This window comes from Centroberyx gerrardi, unplaced genomic scaffold (assembly GCF_048128805.1).
Source record: "Centroberyx gerrardi isolate f3 unplaced genomic scaffold, fCenGer3.hap1.cur.20231027 Scaffold_54, whole genome shotgun sequence".
NCBI classification, from domain to species: domain Eukaryota; kingdom Metazoa; phylum Chordata; class Actinopteri; order Beryciformes; family Berycidae; genus Centroberyx; species Centroberyx gerrardi.
Genome location: NW_027605188.1, coordinates 369,483 through 388,315, shown reverse-complemented (window position 1 = coordinate 388,315; position 18,833 = coordinate 369,483). Strand labels below are relative to the sequence as shown.

The 18,833-nt window shown below is 48.1% G+C and overlaps 1 long non-coding RNA gene across 1 annotated transcript; it reads left to right on the top strand.

Moving 5' to 3' along the window:
• The first annotated feature begins 68 nt into the window (after positions 1–68).
• On the top strand, positions 69–18,262 carry LOC144538166 (uncharacterized). Its single transcript, XR_013504098.1, has 5 exons — positions 69–204; positions 3,655–3,699; positions 17,564–17,623; positions 17,714–17,770; positions 18,180–18,262. It is a non-coding gene; the product is annotated as an uncharacterized LOC144538166 (long non-coding RNA).
• Positions 18,263–18,833: the final 571 nt, after the last annotated feature.

Below are 18,833 nucleotides of genomic sequence, written 5' to 3'. Positions count from 1 at the left end.
TAAATGAAGAAAAACATGGAAACACAAACCTGCTGAACTGAAGCTCCTGACACATGAAAACACATGAACACGCTAACATAACATACATGTCGTGTGTGTGTGTGTGTGTGTGTGTGTGTGTGTGTTTTACAGCGACCAGCCACAGTGATGACGTAACGTACGCTGACATCAAACATCAGAAGAAGAAAAGATCCAAGAGAAGAGGTGAGGAGAGGAGAGGAGAGGAGAGAGGAGAGGAGGAGAGAGGAGAGGAGGAGAGGAGAGAGGAGAGAGGAGAGGAGAGGAGAGGAGAAGAGAGGAGAAGAGAGGAGAGGAGAAGAGAGGAGAGGAGAAGAGAGGAGAGGAGGAGAGAGGAGAGGAGAGGAAAGGAGAGGAGAAGAGAGGAGAAGAGAGGAGAGGAGAAGAGAGGAGAGAGAGGAGGAGAGGAGAGGAGAGGAAAGGAGAGGAGAAGAGAGGAGGAGAGGAGAGGAGAGGAGGAGAGAGGAGAGGAGAGGAGAGGAGGAGAGAGGAGGAGAGGAGAAGAGAGGAGGAGAGGAGAGGAGGAGAGAGGAGAGGAGGAGAGGAGAGAGAGAGAGGAGAGGAGAGGAGGAGAGGAGAGAGGAGAGGAGGAGAGAGGAGAGGAGGAGAGGAGAGAGGAGAGAGGAGAGGAGAGGAGAGGAGAAGAGAGGAGAAGAGAGGAGAGGAGAAGAGAGGAGAAGAGAGGAGAGGAGAAGAGAGGAAAGGAGAGGAGAAGAGAGGAGAAGAGAGGAGAGGAGAAGAGAGGAGAGGAGGAGAGAGGAAAGGAGAGGAGAAGAGAGGAGAAGAGAGGAGAGGAGAAGAGAGGAGAGGAGGAGAGAGGAGAGGAGAGCAAAGGAGAGGAGAAGAGAGGAGAAGAGAGGAGAGGAGGAGAGAGGAGAGGAGAAGAGAGGAGAAGAGAGGAGAGGAGAAGAGAGGAGAGGAGGAGAGAGGAGAGGAGAGGAAAGGAGAGGAGAAGAGAGGAGGAGGGAGAGGAGAGGAGAGGAGGAGAGAGGAGAGGAGAGGAGAGGAGAGAGAGGAGGAGAGGAGAAGAGAGGAGGAGAGGAGAGGAGGAGAGAGGAGAGGAGGAGAGGAGAGAGGAGAGAGGAGAGGAGAGGAGGAGAGGAGAGAGGAGAGGAGGAGAGAGGAGAGGAGGAGAGGAGAGAGGAGAGAGGAGAGGAGAGGAGAGGAGAAGAGAGGAGAAGAGAGGAGAGGAGAAGAGAGGAGAAGAGAGGAGAGGAGAAGAGAGGAAAGGAGAGGAGAAGAGAGGAGAAGAGAGGAGAGGAGAAGAGAGGAGAGGAGGAGAGAGGAAAGGAGAGGAGAAGAGAGGAGAAGAGAGGAGAGGAGAAGAGAGGAGAGGAGGAGAGAGGAGAGGAGAGCAAAGGAGAGGAGAAGAGAGGAGAAGAGAGGAGAGGAGAAGAGAGGAGAGGAGAGGAAAGGAGAGGAGAAGAGAGGAGAGGAGAAGAGAGGAGAAGAGAGGAGAGGAGAAGAGAGGAGAGGAGGAGAGAGGAAAGGAGAGGAGAAGAGAGGAGAAGAGAGGAGAGGAGAAGAGAGGAGAGGAGGAGAGAGGAGAGGAGAGGAAAGGAGAGGAGAAGAGAGGAGAGGAGGAGAGAGGAGAGGAGAGGAAAGGAGAGGAGAAGAGAGGAGAAGAGAGGAGAGGAGAAGAGAGGAGAGGAAAGGAGAGGAGAAGAGAGGAGAAGAGAGGAGAGGAGAAGAGAGGAGAGGAGGAGAGAGGAGAGGAGAGGAAAGGAGAGGAGAGAGAGGAGAGGAGGAGAGAGGAGAGGAGAGGAAAGGAGAGGAGAAGAGAGGAGAAGAGAGGAGAGGAGGAGAGAGGGAGAGGAAAGGAGAGGAGAGAGAGGAGAAGAGAGGAGAGGAGAAGAGAGGAGAGGAGAAGAGAGGAGAGGAGGAGAGAGGAGAGGAGGAGAGAGGAGAGGAAAGGAGAGGAGAAGAGAGGAGAAGAGAGGAAAGGAGAGGAGAAGAGAGGAGGAGAGGAGAGGAGAGGAGGAGAGAGGAGAGGAGAGGAGAGGAGGAGAGAGGAGGAGAGGAGAAGAGAGGAGGAGAGGAGAGAGGAGAGGAGGAGAGAGGAGAGGAGGAGAGGAGAGAGGAGAGAGGAGAGGAGAGGAGAGGAGAAGAGAGGAGAAGAGAGGAGAGGAGGAGAGAGGAGAGGAGAGGAGAAGAGAGGAGAAGAGAAGAGAGGAGAAGAGAGGAGAGGAGAAGAGAGGAGAGGAGGAGAGGAGAAGAGAGGAGAGGAGAAGAGAGGAGAGGAGGAGAGAGGAGAGGAGAGGAAAGGAGAGGAGAAGAGAGGAGAAGGAGAGGAGAAGAGAGGAGAGGAGGAGAGAGGAGAGGAGAGGAAAGGAGAGGAAAGGAGAGGAGAAGAGAGGAGAAGAGAGGAGAGGAGGAGAGAGGAGAGGAGAGGAGAAGAGAGGAGAAGAGAAGAGAGGAGAAGAGAGGAGAGGAGAAGAGAGGAGAGGAGAAGAGAGGAGAGGAGGAGAGAGGAGAGGAGAGGAAAGGAGAGGAAAGGAGAGGAGAAGAGAGGAGAAGAGAGGAGAGGAGGAGAGAGGAGAGGAGAGGAGAAGAGAGGAGAAGAGAAGAGAGGAGAAGAGAGGAGAGGAGAAGAGAGGAGAGGAGAAGAGAGGAGAAGAGAGGAGAGGAGAAGAGAGGAGAGGAGGAGAGAGGAGAGGAGAGGAAAGGAGAGGAGAAGAGAGGAGAAGAGAGGAGAGGAGAAGAGAGGAGAGGAGGAGAGAGGAGAGGAGAGGAAAGGAGAGGAGAAGAGAGGAGAAGAGAGGAGAGGAGAAGAGAGGAGAGGAGGAGAGAGGAGAGGAGAGGAGTGGAGAGGAGAAGAGAGGAGGAGAGGAGAGGAGAGAGGAGAGAGGAGAGGAGAGGAGGAGAGAGGAGGAGAGGAGAAGAGAGGAGGAGAGGAGAGGAGAGGAGGAGAGAGGAGGAGAGGAGAAGAGAGGAGGAGAGGAGAGGGAGGAGAGAGGAGAGGAGAGGAAAGGAGAGGAGAAGAGAGGAGAGGAGAAGAGAGGAGAAGAGAGGAGAGGAGAAGAGAGGAGAGGAGAAGAGAGGAGAAGAGAGGAGAGGAGAAGAGAGGAGGGGAGAGAGAGGAGAGGAGAGTGGAGAGAGGAGAGGAGAAGAGGGAGAGGAGAAGAGAGGAGAGGAGAAGAGAGGAGAAGAGAGGAGAGGAGGAGAGGAGAAGAGAGAGAGGAGAAGAGAGGAGAGGAGAAGAGAGGAGAAGAGAGGAGAGGAGAAGAGAGAGGAGGGAGGAGAGAGGAGAGGAGAGAGAGGAGAAGAGAGGAGAGGAGAGGAGAAGGAGAGGAGAGAGAGGAGAGGAGAGGAAGGAGAGGAGAAGAGAGGAGAGGAGAAGAGAGGAGAGGAGAAGAGAGGAGAAGAGAGGAGAGGAGAAGAGAGGAGAGGAGGAGAGAGGAGAGGAGAAGAGAGGAGAAGAGAGGAGAGGAGAAGAGAGGAGAGGAGAAGAGAGGAGAGGAGAAGAGAGGAGAAGAGAGGAGAGGAGAAGAGAGGAGAGGAGAAGAGAGGAGAGGAGGAGAGAGGAGAGGAGAAGAGAAGAGAGGAGGAGAGAGGAAACTATAACTATAGATTGTGATATCAACCTGTGTGTGTGTGTGTGTGTGTGTGTGTGTGTGTGTGTGTGTGTGTTTCCAGAGTCTGGTCCTGATCCCCTCTACTCTGATGTCAAACTACAACCAGGTCAGTAACCATAGTAACTTGGTTAGTAACCATGGTAACCAGGTCAGTAACCATATATAAACAAAACAATCAATCTGAAATAGAAAGGTGGGAAATCTTATAATGCACAAAAACAGATGAAGCAGTAAATACAGTTCAGTCACAAGATGAAACCACTTCCTGCAACTAATGGGAACACAGTTCTGATTGGTGGTTATGGCTCTGCTCCAGCTGCCTGCTGGTCCAGCAGCTGGATCTGCAGGGAGCAGCTGGACCAGCTGCTCCCTGCAGATCCAGCAGGCCGCTGGTCCAGCAGGCAGCTGGACCAGCGGCCTGCTGGACCCCCATGGGACCCAGAGCAGAGCCAGAGCAGCAACACTCAGCAGTGTTGAACTCAGAGCCACCGCTTGACTGGACAGCCTGGACCAGGTGCAGGCTGGGTGGAGGCTGGGTGGAGGCTGGGTGCAGGCTGGGTGCGGGCTGGGTGGAGGCTGGGTGGAGGCAGGGTGCAGGCTGGGTGCAGGCTGGGTGGAGATTGGGTGCAGGCTGGGTGTGGGCTGGGTGGAGGCTGGGTGGAGGCAGGGTGCAGGCTGGGTGCGGGCTGGGTGCAGGCTGGGTGCAGGCTGGGTGCAGGCTGGGTGGAGGCTGGGTGGAGGCTGGGTGGAGGCAGGGTGCAGGCTGGGTGCAGGCTGGGTGGAGATTGGGTGCAGGCTGGGTGTGGGCTGGGTGGAGGCTGGGTGGAGGCAGGGTGCAGGCTGGGTGCGGGCTGGGTGCAGGCTGGGTGCAGGCTGGGTGCAGGCTGGGTGGAGGCTGGGTGGAGGCAGGGTGCAGGCTGGGTGCAGGCTGGGTGCAGGCTGGGTGGAGGCTGGGTGGAGGCAGGGTGCAGGCTGGGTGCAGGCTGGGTGGAGGCTGGGTGGAGGCAGGGTGCCGGCTGGGTGCAGGCTGGGTGCAGGCTGGGTGGAGGCTGGGTGGAGGCAGGGTGCAGGCTGGGTGCAGGCTGGGTGCAGGCTGGGTGGAGGCTGGGTGGAGGCAGGGTGCAGGCTGGGTGCAGGCTGGGTGGAGGCTGGGTGGAGGCAGGGTGCCGGCTGGGTGCAGGCTGGGTGCAGGCTGGGTGGAGGCTGGGTGGAGGCAGGGTGCAGGCTGGGTGCAGGCTGGGTGGAGATTGGGTGCAGGCTGGGTGTGGGCTGGGTGGAGGCTGGGTGGAGGCAGGGTGCAGGGTGGGTGCAGGCTGGGTGCGGGCTGGGTGCGGGCTGGGTGCAGGCTGGGTGCAGGCTGGGTGCAGGCTGGGTGCAGGCTGGGTGTGGGCTGGGTGGAGGTTGGGTGGAGGCAGCTGCTCTTCCTTCATGAGGAAGTTTTGTGTTCTTTCATCTTTCAGCATGATCTGTTTTGTGTTTATAGTTTCCCACATTTTCTCTTTCATGTTTCTCTGACCGTGGATTCCCAAAACTATTAACCTACATTTCTTGTTTGCTTTTTCTGTGATCTGATAATTTATGTGAAATGTCTCTCTCTCTCTTTCTCTCTCTCTCTCTGTCTCCCTCTCTCTCTCTCTCTCTCTCTCTCTCTCTCTCTCTCTCTCTCTCTCTCTCTCTCTCTCTGTCTCTCTGTCTCTCTCTCTCTCTTTCTCTCTGTCTCTCTCTCTCTCTCTCTCTCTGAGCGCATGTGTGAGTGTGGAGTGAGTCTACAGAGTGAGTGAGTTTCTATCTTTGCTCTTTTTCTATCTGTTTTGAGGTTTTGTATGTGTTTATTTTCTTGTTTAGTTTGTGTGTTTTTAGCGTGTGTTGGTTCAGTTTGGTTCAGTTTGGTTCAGTTTGGGTCAGTTTGGGTCAGTTTGGTTCAGTTTGGTTCAGTTTGGGTCAGTTTGGGTCAGTTTGGGTCAGTTTGGTTCAGTTTGGGTCAGTTTGGGTCAGTTTGGTTCAGTTTGGTTCAGTTTGGGTCAGTTTGGTTCAGTTTGGTTCAGTTTGGGTCAGTTTGGGTCAGTTTGGGTCAGTTTGGTTCAGTTTGGGTCAGTTTGGGTCAGTTTGGTTCAGTTTGGTTCAGTTTGGGTCAGTTTGGGTCAGTTTGGTTCAGTTTGGTTCAGTTTGGGTCAGTTTGGTTCAGTTTGGGTCAGTTTGGTTCAGTTTGGTTCAGTTTGGGTCAGTTTGGTTCAGTTTGGTTCAGTTTGGGTCAGTTTGGTTCAGTTTGGTTCAGTTTGGGTCAGTTTGGGTCAGTTTGGTTCAGTTTGGGTCAGTTTGGTTCAGTTTGGGTCAGTTTGGGTCAGTTCGGGTCAGTTTGGTTCAGTTTGGGTCAGTTTGGTTCAGTTTGGGTCAGTTTGGTTCAGTTTGGGTCAGTTTGGTTCAGTTTGGTTCAGTTTGGGTCAGTTTGGTTCAGTTTGGGTCAGTTTGGTTCAGTTTGGGTCAGTTTGGTAGAGCGGTCGGCAGGCGGGCATCATGCCCGTTGTCAGTGGCCATGTGGAGCTGGAGAAGCTCACACGCCGACATGCGGTTAAAATAGTTCCGCGTGTCGGCGTTTCGGTGGAGGAGGCGAGCTACGCTGTTGGAGAGGTTGTAGGTTTGAAAGTGTGAAATCTGCCTCTCGCATGAGAAGGTTGTTGAACACGGTGTTGTGGTTCGTGATACTTTCACCCCTGTTCTCCCGCTGGTGAATCCAGCCAAAAAGATCATGATTTCAAACGCACCTCCATTCATTAAAAATGAAGAGTTGGCCAAAGAGCTGTCGCGCTACGGGCAGCTGATGTCTCCCATTAAAATGGTTCTGCTGGGGTGCAAGTCGCCAAAACTAAAGCATGTTGTGTGTCACAGGAGACAGGTCTTTATGATTCTCAAAGATAATACGAATGATTTGAACTTGACTTTCAGTTTCAAAGTTGATGGCTTCAGTTACATTGTGTTTGCGACTTCTGAAACTATGAAATGTTTCGGTTGCGGGGCAGAGGGACATTTGGTTCGGTCTTGCCCTGAGGCCGGGGGACGGGCCGACCCGGGGCCGGACCGGCCGGCCGAGGGGGCCGATCCGGCCCCCTCGGTCGGGCTCACCTGACGCACCGCAACCTGCGGCTGAGTCAGACTTGCTTGGTTTGCAGCGGTCTGTGGAGAAAGTACAGGAAACAGAGGCAGACGTGCAGGATAGGGAGCAGAATGTGAATCAGGATCAAGTCGAGAGTGGAAATAAAGTTGAGAAAAAAGGAATTGCCCAGACCAGTGAGAAATCAGAAACGAACAAACAGACAGAGAAAAAGAAATGTAAAGAAAACAAAGAAAGCTGCAGTCAGAGTGTTGAAAGTGTGGTTAAAGATGTGCTGGTGGCTGAAGACATGTCTGAGGAGATAAGTCTGTCAAATAAATCTAGCAAAAGGAAAAATCTTGACAGAACAGAGCGGTGCTAAGGCTAAGAAAGTGCTGGAGGATTTGTCAGATGATGATGAGGAATGTGAGTGGACGCCATCACAAGAGGATGAGACACATTTTTATCCTCTTGAGAGAATAAAGAAATTTCTACTGGACACTAAAGGGCAAAGAGGAGTTAAAACTGAAAAGTTTTTCCCTGATTTGAGAGTGTTTGTTAGGTCTGTGACACGGCTGAGGAAGGAAGAGGAGGTTTTCAGTGAACAAGAGATTTATCGGCTTAAGAAAATTGTGACAAAAGTCAGAGCTCAACTAATTGAAGATGCTGATTAAGTCAGAAATGCTTCTTCACATATTAGTTGTATGTATTTTTGTTTTAGTGACAAGTTCTTTCTTTTCCATGGGGGATTTAAAAATAGGATCTTTAAATATTAATGGTGCAAGAAGTGATGTAAAAAGAGCTTCTGTTTTCAAACTGATAGAAATAAAAAACTTAGATGTGGTTTTTGTACAAGAAACTCACAGTGACACTGAAAATGAAATTGACTGGAAGAAGGAGTGGCCTGGGGAAGTAATTCTAAGCCATAAATTGTCTAACAGCGGGGGAGTTGGCGTGCTTTTTTCGAAGGGCTTTAGTCCCTGTTCTGTGCAGGTGGAAGAAATAATGTGTGGTCATATTTTAAAAGTCAAAGTACAATATGAAAATGTGAAAATGATTTTTGTGAATGTTTATGCTCCAGTTTTGAGCATTGAAAGAATGAGATTTCTAAACGTTTTGTGTGATGTTATTCACAATTGTACTGATGATTTTTTGTTTCTGGGGGGTGATTTTAATATTTTAACTGCACGGAAAATGCCAAATTAGATAGGAATCACCTGGAGCCTCATCCTGCTTCGTCTGCCAGACTCAGGCGTCTAATTGAAACTTGTGAGTTAAAAGATGTTTGGAGAGGTTTTAACAGGAATGACAGGCAGTACACCTGGAGTCACTCCAAGGACAATTTGTTGTCATTAGCCAGACTTGATCGCTTTTATTTGTTACGCCCGGCCTAGGGGAAAACCGAGCATAGCATAAAGGTGACTCCCCTCTTTCCCAACTCCCAAAGATGACCAGTGCCACAGCAGGTGCAGTCCAAACAAAATTGATTTATTTAATCACTCTTCAAAAAAGGTAACTAACTTGCCTAACTTAAGCAAACGAAAACAAAAGTACAATCAGCTTCCCTGCCTCCCTATCAGAAACAAGAGAAAAGAAAACAAAGAAAAAAGGCTTCTCACCCCTATGGCTACCGGGACTGCTCTTCCAAAAGTTATTTACATTCTTAATAACAACGTCAATCTACACCACTAGGTCAACACAGTATTCATGTGGCAAAGCACAGCACGGTCCGGTTGGGAGCCAGGAAGGAGAAGGAGTGAGCCGGCATCGGACAGACGCCCTTTTTAAAATAGGCGCCATCAGTCTCCCGTCCAATCACCAGCCGGCACCTGCAACTCAACAAACTGGAGAACACACAAACGGGGTGAACACCACCACCCTCAGGCAGGGAGGGTTAAACAACAAAAACACACACTCAAATACAAATTATGACCCAGGGTCATAACACCCCCCCACCTAAGATCAAACATTTCTTCCCCCAAGAAATGCTTGATTTCTAAAACCCCACACGAGACAATGCATCAGCCACAATATTATCCACTCCTTTAATGTGATGTATCTCAATGTTGAAATCCTGCAGCAATAACGACCAGCGCATAAGACGCTGATTGTTATTCTGCATGCGAGACAGGAACACGAGAGGATTGTGGTCTGAATAAACATGAACCGGAATTGAACTCGAACCAACATAGACCTCAAAGTGCTGTAACGCCAAAAGCAATGCCAAGGCTTCCTTCTCAATTGTACTGTAATTCAATTGGTGTTTGTTGAATTTCTTTGAGAAGTAACACACTGGGTGATCATCCTCCTGTAAAAGAACAGCGCCTGCACCATAAGCACTGGCATCTACCTCCAACTTAAATGGACGTGCAAAATCAGGTGCAGCCAGTACAGGCGCGCTGCATAGAAGAGCCTTGGCAGAATCAAATGAGTCCTGACACACAGCAGTCCAGACAAATTGGCTGGAGGGGCTTACCAAGCTAGTTAGGGGCACAACTACACTAGCAAAATTTTTACAGAACCCTCGATAATAGCCACACATTCCCAGAAACCGGCGGAGTTGCCGCCGCGTTTCTGGCACAGGAAAATCCAGGATGGCCTGGACTTTGGCCAACAGGGGGCGCACCTGCCCCTGGCCTACTTGTTTTCCTAAGTAAGTGACTACAGCCTTACCAAACTCACATTTAGCCAGATTCAAAGTCAAAGAAGCACCCTTCAAACGACTGAATACTTCTCGCAAACTGTCTACATGCTCTGCCCAGGTGGAAGAATACACCACAATGTCATCCAAGTACGCCTCACAGTTTTTGACACCAGAAAGAACTGTATTCATTAACCGTTGGAAAGTGGCAGGAGCATTTCTTAACCCAAATGGCATAACGGTATACTGTAAGAAATGGTCAGGAGTAACAAAAGCTGAGACCTCAGATGCACAAGGTGTAAGGGGCACCTGCCAGTAACCCTTCAATAGGTCTAACTTAGTGACGTACTTGGCTGACCCGACACGATCTATACAATCATCCATACGTGGCAGAGGAAATGAGTCTGGCTTAGTAACGGCATTCACTTTACGGAAGTCATTACAAAAACGAGGCGTTTGATCCGATTTCGGAACCAAAAGCGAGGGTGAGCTCCACGGGCTGGAACTTGGCACAGCAAAGCCATTTTCCAGGAGATACTCAACCTCCTTTTGCATTGCAGCCCTTTTTACCGGATTGACGCGGTATGCGTGCTGTTTAATGGGCTTATGGTCACCAACATCTACATCATGCTGCAACACTGTAGTTTGAGTGGGCTTATCACCAAATAACGGTGCGTGACAACGAATAAGATGGCAAACATCACTTATGGCCGGCTCAGACAAATACGACAAATGTTCCTCCAGGTTTTTCAGAATTTTTGAATTCTCTAATCGCGCACATGGAACTGAAACAGGCTGCCCACGCAACCCGTCCTCCTCGGGACTGTAGGGTGGTGACACAACAGTCGCCACAGGAGAGACACATGGCACCGAGTTCACAGTTGGCACCTCGGAGGTTTCACGAACAAAATATGGCTTCAACATATTGATGTGACACACACGGGACTTCTTTCTCCTATCCGGCGTACTAACTACATAGTCTGTGTCACTCAATTTGCGCTCAACCTCGTAAGGACCACAAAACTTTGCCTGGAGGCTGGACCCAACAATAGGTAACAGAACCAAAACACGGTCACCTGACTGAAAATTGCGACTGAGTGTTTTCTTATCATACTGTTTCTTCATTTTAGACTGTGCAGCGGAAAGGGAACTGCGTGCCAGCTCACAAGCCGTGTGCAACCTCTCCCTGAATGAACTCACATAGTCTAAAATGCTGTGCGCGGGGCTGGGTTTGTCTGCAAGCCACCTCTCCCGCAGCAAACGTAGCGGGCCGCGCACAGTGTGCCCAAAAACCAACTCAGCCGGACTAAACCCAAGAGACTCCTGTATGGTTTCACGAATGGCAAACAGAAGCAGTGGCAGACCCTCATCCCACTCCCTGTTTGACCCAGCACAATACTTTCGAAGCATGGACTTCAACGTCTGATGAAATCTCTCCAGTGCGCCCTGACTCTCCGGGTGGTACGCACTGGAGATCTGATGCTTAATGGACAACTCTGTCATCACCTGTGAAAAAACCTTAGACATAAAGTTAGATCCCTGGTCTGTTTGAATGCGTTTGGGCAAACCAAAAGTGGAAAAGAACTTAACCAAGGCTTTCACCACTGCTTTAGCCCTCAACGTGCGCAACGGGACGGCCTCAGGAAAACGTGTGGCTGCGCACATGATGGTGAGCAGGTACTGGTGACCAGTCTTGGTTTTTGGCAAGGGACCGACACAGTCTATTATGACATGCTCAAAAGGTTCGCCAATTACCGGGATCGGATGTAAAGGAGCCGGAGGAATAACCTGGTTTGGTTTTCCAGTAATTTGGCAAACATGGCAAGATCGACAAAATTTGGTGACATCGGATTTTAACCCTGGCCAGAAAAAATATCGGAGCACCCGATGATATGTTTTCTTGATCCCCAAATGGCCGGACAGACTGTGATCGTGGGCTAAACTTAACACTTGGAGCCGGAACTCTTTCGGCACAACAACCTGGGAGACCACATCACATTCCATCCCAGACACCGGGGACCATTTACGCAACAACACACCTTCATCAAACAGATAAGACACTGGCTGTGAAGCATTTCTCTGTTCCTGAGCTGCAGACAAACATGCAGCCAATGTACCATCTGACTGCTGAGCCTGGATAAGCTGATCCTTATCTATTGCCAAACACAAATCCATATTATTAGGCAACACATCCACAGTAACAGGCACACTTTCAGGTTCAGAAGAGGGGCTGACCGGATCATCAGACGCGTTCAAAAAACAATCGGAAAGGTCCACTAAATCACCAAGCTTACGAGCCTGGGCACGCGTCACGACGCACGCCGGAAAAACGGGAGGCAAATCGAGCGCAGCGGGAGCAACAACACACACATCAGCAGTGGGGATTTCAGTGACCTCGGGAGTAGGAAACACTTTCTCACCAGCCAAATCATTCCCAAGGATGAAATCTACTCCTGCAACAGGTAGCTGATCACGCACACCAACTCGCACCGTACCAGACACAAAGGAGGAGGAGAAAATAACTGTGTGAAGCGGCACGCGTAAAACACTCAGTTTAATTCCCCACACCAATAAGTCCGAACCACAGTACGACTGGTCGGAAAAAGGCAGGACACCACGTCGAGCCACAGAATACTTCGCACCGGTATCTCGCAGAATAGTAACGGGAACCCTGTCCACCTCATTGTCAGTCAGAGAAACAAAACCCTGCATAACGAAAGGCTTAAAATCATCGTCAATTTCTTTTGTTGGCAAGGTTGCTGTCAAAAGTTCAGGTTGGCTAGCGACTGGCCCACACTGAATCAGACTAACAGCAGAGGGCCCTTTACCCTTCATCTGTTCTTTTTTTTGTAACACAGGACAAACTGCAATGAGGTGGCCAGGTTCATGACAATAAAAGCACGCACGGTTTTCACCCCCGGGGGAAAAGTTGCCCCGAGAAACTCTTGGTGAACGCGTTCTTCTATTGTCACGTACCGGGGATTCGCGACGCACGGGAGATGGAAAAACACTCTTGTGAGTTAAAGCAAACTCATCTGCCAGAACAGCAGCTCCAGCGAGAGACGCAACCTTTTGTTCGTTCAAATACACGACAATGCGCTCTGGCAAGCACTTTTTAAACTCCTCCAGAAGCACAAGCTCTCGCAGCTGCGCGAAATTCTTAGCTTTACTGGCGTGACACCATTTATCAAAAAGCACTCCCTTCTCACGCGCGAACTCAACATAAGTCTGGTTGACACTCTTTTCACATTTTCTAAATTTTTGTCTATATGCTTCAGGCACCAATTCATATGCACGTAACACAGTAGCCTTAACAATCTCGTAATCCAAGCTCTGTTCAATTGTGAGGGTGGCACACACCTCCTGAGCTTTCCCTACCAATTTACACTGAAGCAATAATGACCAAACATCCTTTGGCCAATTCAAAGTGGCTGCAATGCGCTCAAATGCGTTGAAATACGAGTCCACCTCAGACTCCCTGAAAGGTGGAACCAGTGCAATGTGCCTGCTCACATCGAAGCTTCCACGGGGAGAGTACGGGGTTTGCTGCACGACAGGTGAATGGGGAGCAACACTAGGCTGGCGTTCCAGCTCTAAAGCCTTCACCCTAAGGTGCATAGCCTCCACCTCCAACTCCCGATTTCTCACCTCCATTTCTTTAATGCGGAGAGCCAGCCGGAGCTCCTCAGCCGACATCCCCGACGTAATAGGAGGATCTGTGGGAGTAGTGGGCGTGACGGGCGGCACTAGACCTCGGAGCTCCACGTCACTTTTCCCTTCTCCCTCTGGAGTGGATGAACCCTCAAGCAAACCCCCCTCCTCCAGCTTCTCAACCACGAGCTCTCTCAGCTCCTCTTTCCTCGCATTTACCGGCACTTGCACATTAAACAAATTCGCAATGAGCATCAAATCCACTTTTCTACATTTATCCACTTGCTGCAAACTAGGATTTCTTGCAAAACTGTCCAAATCGAAATCCATAGTGCCACTCAAGAAAAAAGTGTCAACCAAAATTATGAAACAAAAATAGGTCAAAATACCTACCGAACCTACCCGACGAAACATGAGGAAAAGAACGGACGAGCCCCCAATTTATGTTACGCCCGGCCTAGGGGAAAACCGAGCATAGCATAAAGGTGACTCCCCTCTTTCCCAACTCCCAAAGATGACCAGTGCCACAGCAGGTGCAGTCCAAACAAAATTGATTTATTTAATCACTCTTCAATACGGTAGCAAAACGTCGGGGGGAGCACAGCCAAAATAACAAACAAAACGATCTATGAAAAAAAAGGTAACTAACTTGCCTAACTTAAGCAAACGAAAACAAAAGTACAATCAGCTTCCCTGCCTCCCTATCAGAAACAAGAGAAAAGAAAACAAAGAAAAAAGGCTTCTCACCCCTATGGCTACCGGGACTGCTCTTCCAAAAGTTATTTACATTCTTAATAACAACGTCAATCTACACCACTAGGTCAACACAGTATTCATGTGGCAAAGCACAGCACGGTCCGGTTGGGAGCCAGGAAGGAGAAGGAGTGAGCCGGCATCGGACAGACGCCCTTTTTAAAATAGGCGCCATCAGTCTCCCGTCCAATCACCAGCCGGCACCTGCAACTCAACAAACTGGAGAACACACAAACGGGGTGAACACCACCACCCTCAGGCAGGGAGGGATAAACAACAAAAACACACACTCAAATACAAATTATGACCCAGGGTCATAACATATTGTTTTAAGCATCATTTTGGTATTTTTAAAACATGTCAAATTTTTCCTGTTGGTTTGTCTGATCATTGTCTTGTTCAGTGCTCCTTTTATATTCAAAATGTAAAGTTACACAGCGCATATTGGCATTTTAACACTGGTCTCTTACATGATAAATCTTTTAGAGAGGCTTTTGAATTTTTATGGGTTTCACATAGGAAAAACAAATCTACTTTTTCTTCAGTGCAGCAATGGTGGGACATTGGAAAGAGTCAGATTAAACAATTTTGTCAACAGTATACTCGCAATGTCACCAAGCACATTACCAGGTCTCTTCAAGACCTAGAGACTGAAGTAGTAGAATTACAAAGTCTAGTGGATTCTACAGGAAATCAAGGGCATATTGAAGCCCTTAAATCTAAAAAGGCTGCCTTAGCCAACCTGTTGGGCTTTACAGCACAGGGAGCTCTGGTCCGCTCACGGTTCCTGAATGCATCTCACATGGACGCCCCGTCGCAGTTTTTCTTCAGTTTGGAGCGAAAGAACGGTCAGAGAAAGATTCTCCACTCTTTACGCTCTGAAAGTGGATCCACAATAATGGAAACCCCTGAGATTCGGAGATATGCCACCTTCTTCTACAAAGAGCTCTTTAAAAGGGAATATGTGGAGGATTTAGAGTTGGCTGAATCTTTTTATGCTGGACTACCTCAGGTGGATGCTGACACTAATGCAGTGTTGGACGCAGAACTGTCTTTGAATGAACTGTATACTGCTGTCATGAGCCTGGGAAATGGAAAAGCACCCGGCATCGATGGACTGCCCGTTGAGTTTTACAAATGGTTTTGGTCAGTGGTTGGTGAAGATCTGTTGGAGGTGCTTCGTGACAGTTTGTGTAAAGGACACCTGCCGCTGAGCTGCAGGAGGGCGGTTATCACCTTGCTGCCGAAAAAGGGAGATCTACAAGATCTGAAGAACTGGAGACCTGTGTCTTTGTTGTGTGGGGACTATAAAATCCTCTCTAAAGTTTTAGCCTCTAGACTTAGAGAGGTGATGAGTGAGGTCATCCATGTTGACCAGACTTACTGTGTGCCCAACAGGTTAATAAGTGATAATATCACTCTCATTCGGCATGTTTTGGACGTCTCTGGCTCATTGGGTATAGATACTGGTCTTATTTCCATAGACCAGGAAAAGGCTTTTGACCGGGTTGAACACCAGTATCTGTGGCAGACGCTAAATGCTTTTGGGTTCAGCCCAGGTTTCATAGCTAAGATCCAGGTACTGTACCGTGATATTACGAGTATACTAAAAATGAATGGTGGTTTGGCCGCACCTTTTAATGTGCAGAGGGGGGTACGGCAGGGATGCTCTCTGTCCGGGATGTTGTATTCCCTCGCCATCGAGCCTCTGCTTCACAAACTCAGGAAAGAACTGTCAGGTGTTTGTTTTCCAGGTTGTGCTTCAGCTGTTAAAATTTCAGCGTATGCAGATGATGTTATGGTAATAGTTAATAAACAAAGGGACATCGATATTTTGGAGGGGAATATAAGTCTTTTTAATAAACTTTCCTCTGCTAAGGTGAACTGGAAAAAAAGTGAAGCTGTGATGGTTGGAAAAAAGTTGCTAGATAATTTAGTTCTACCAGGAGGGCTAACTTGGAAAAAAGGAGGGATAAAGTACTTGGGAGTGTTTCTGGGTGAAGAATCTGTGTTAGAAAAGAACTGGGAGAACGTTTTAGAAAAAGTAGAAGGCCGGCTTAAAAAGTGGAAATGGCTCTTGCCAAGCATGTCTTACAGAGGGAGGATGCTTGTAATTAACAATCTAGTGTCCTCTTTGTTATGGCACAGATTAGTTTGTGTGGATCCCCCTTCAAACTTGCTTTCACCAATTCAAGCTGTTTTGGTTGATTTCTTTTGGGATAAATTGCATTGGATTCCTCAGGCTGTTCTTTTTCTTCCAAAAGAAGAAGGAGGACAAGGACTTATACATCTGGCCAGCAGAGGTGCTGCTCTCCGCCTTCAGTTTATTCAGAGACTGCTGTTTGGCCCTAAAGACTTGGTGTGGAGACCACTGGCACACATAGCTCTGCAACAGTTTCATGGTCTGGGACTGCATGACTCACTATTCCTGATGGATTTAAGGACTCTGAAGTTCCAGACTTTGCCAATTTTCTACCGTGGTGTTTTCACAGTGTGGAAAATGTTGGTGAAGGAGAGAATAATGCCCAGTGTCTCCTTATACCGGTTGTTGCCGGAGCCTGTGGTGCATGGAGGACGTTTGGACGCCCCCTGCTGGGCGGGAGCAGCAGCTGCAGAGCAGGGATTCTCACCTTTGGGTCTGTAGTGAACATTGCTGGACCTGAATTGGACAATGCAGACGCTCTAGCAGCTAGCCTGGGAGTGAGATCTGTGAGGATCATCAGCAAGCTGCTTGGACACTGGAAACAGTGTCTGACTGGACATGAACGCCTCCTGTTGAATGAATACTGTAATGGTTTGATTGTGCCTCATGTAGATGATCCTTTTCCTTGTTTAGGTATTCGTCCCAGTTTCGATAACTGTGCTGGTTCTTTTTTAGACGAGAAAAGTCGTACTTGTTTAAACTTGGAAGAAGTAAAAGGTAAAGATTTATATAAAATGATGGTTAAGTGTCTAAATAAGAGTAAATTACACAATCGGATTGACACACCTTGGCGAGATCATCTGCGCTTGGGATGTGATGTCAAACCTGCTTGGAGGGGTTTATATAAGCCTCCATTAACAAAAAGGGTAGCTGACCTACAGTGGAGAGTTTTGCATGGGATAGTAGCAGTCAATGCTTTTATTTCTGTTATTAATCAAGGTGTGAGTGATAAATGTCCTTTTTGTCCTTGTAAAGAAACTGTGCTCCACTGTTACCTGGACTGCATGCTCTGGCACCGCTGTTCCTGCTGCTGGAGAGTTGGTTCAGAAGGGCAGGGGAGGTTTCCTCCATGCAAATGTTCATTCTTGGTTTTAAATACAAAAAGTTTGCAAAACACAAATGTCAACTCATGAATTTTATCTTGGGACAAACAAAGATGGCTATTTATGTAAGCAGGAAGAGGAAGATCGATGACTCAGTAGACATTGATGTAAAATTATTGTTAACTAGGATGGTGAAAGCCAGAATAATGATTGATTTTAATTATTACAGAGAAATGAAGGATGTAGATCAGTTCAGCGTGATCTGGACTCATGGTGATGTGTTGTGTTCTGTGAATGAAAACCAACTTACTTTTTCTGTGGAGTTGATGTGATGTGATCTATTGTTGAGTATTTATTTATTTGTGTTTTGAAGATGGTTGTATTTTTGTAAATGGAATGTTGAAAGATTGATAGAATAAAGTATTTTCTAAAATCTAAAAATCTCTCTCTCTCCCTCTCTCTGTCTCTCTCTCTCTCTTTCTCTCTCTCTCTATCTCTGTCTCTCTCTCTCTCTCTCTCTCTCTCTGTCTCTCTCTGTCTCTCTCTCTCTCTCTCTCTCTGTCTCTCTCTCTCTCTCTCTCTCTCTCTCAGGTGAGGTGACTTATGGTCAGGTTGTCATCAAACCTCAGAAGAAGACCGGCACCAGGACAGGTAACCATGACAACCAGCACGCACACACACACACACACACACACACACACTGTTAAAATGTTTAGTGTCTTATGTGTGTGTGTGTTGCAGCCCAGCCATCTGATCCAGATGTTGTGTATTCCTCAGTGAGAGCAGGACACACTGCAGGTAACACACACACACACACACACACACACACACACACACACACACACACACGTAGTAAATAGATGTAGATATAATAGACAGAATAGATGTAGATATAATAGATGTAGATATAATAGACAGAATAGATGTAGATATAATAGATGTAGATATAATAGACAGAATAGATGTAGATATAATAGATATAGATGTGATCCAGTCTGAGGGTGAAGACACTTGCAGGCGATGGTTTCGCGTGGTGATTCGGATCACCCCAGATATCCCAACATGCAATGCGCAGCGACAAAATGGCTTCTCGTACACGTGATCGCAGACGAATCGCTTATCGCTCGCAAGTTTGTCTTCACCGTAAAAACTGATTCAGATAAAACAGATTAAATATGAATTAACTGATGTTGTTTTCTCTAAACAGGAAACTGAGGACAGAAGACACACACACATACACACACACACACACACACACACACACACACACTGAGGACAGAAGACACACACACACACTGAGGACAGAAGACACACACACATACACACACACACACACACACACACACACTGAGGACAGAAGACACACACACACACACACACACACACACTGACGACAGAAGACACACACACACACACACACACACACAGAGGACAGAAGATACACACACACACACTGAGGACAGAAGACACACACACACACACACACACTGAGGACAGAAGACACACACACACACACACACACACACACACACAGAGGACAGAAGACACACACACACACACACACACTGAGGACAGAAGACACACACACACACACTGAGGACAGAAGACACACACACACACACACTGAGGACAGAAGACACACACACACACACACACTCTACCAGTTAGAGTTGATTGGATTATTTTTTGTCAGATTTTTGAATCCTGTGTATGTTTGTTTTATATTTTTATGTTCGACCTGCTTTTGATTTCATTTTTTTTATTTCATTTTACTCTGCATTGTATTATTTTTATTTTTGTAAAGAACTTTGTCAGCTGACTTTAAATCTGCATCAATAAACTACTTTATTCACAATTTATT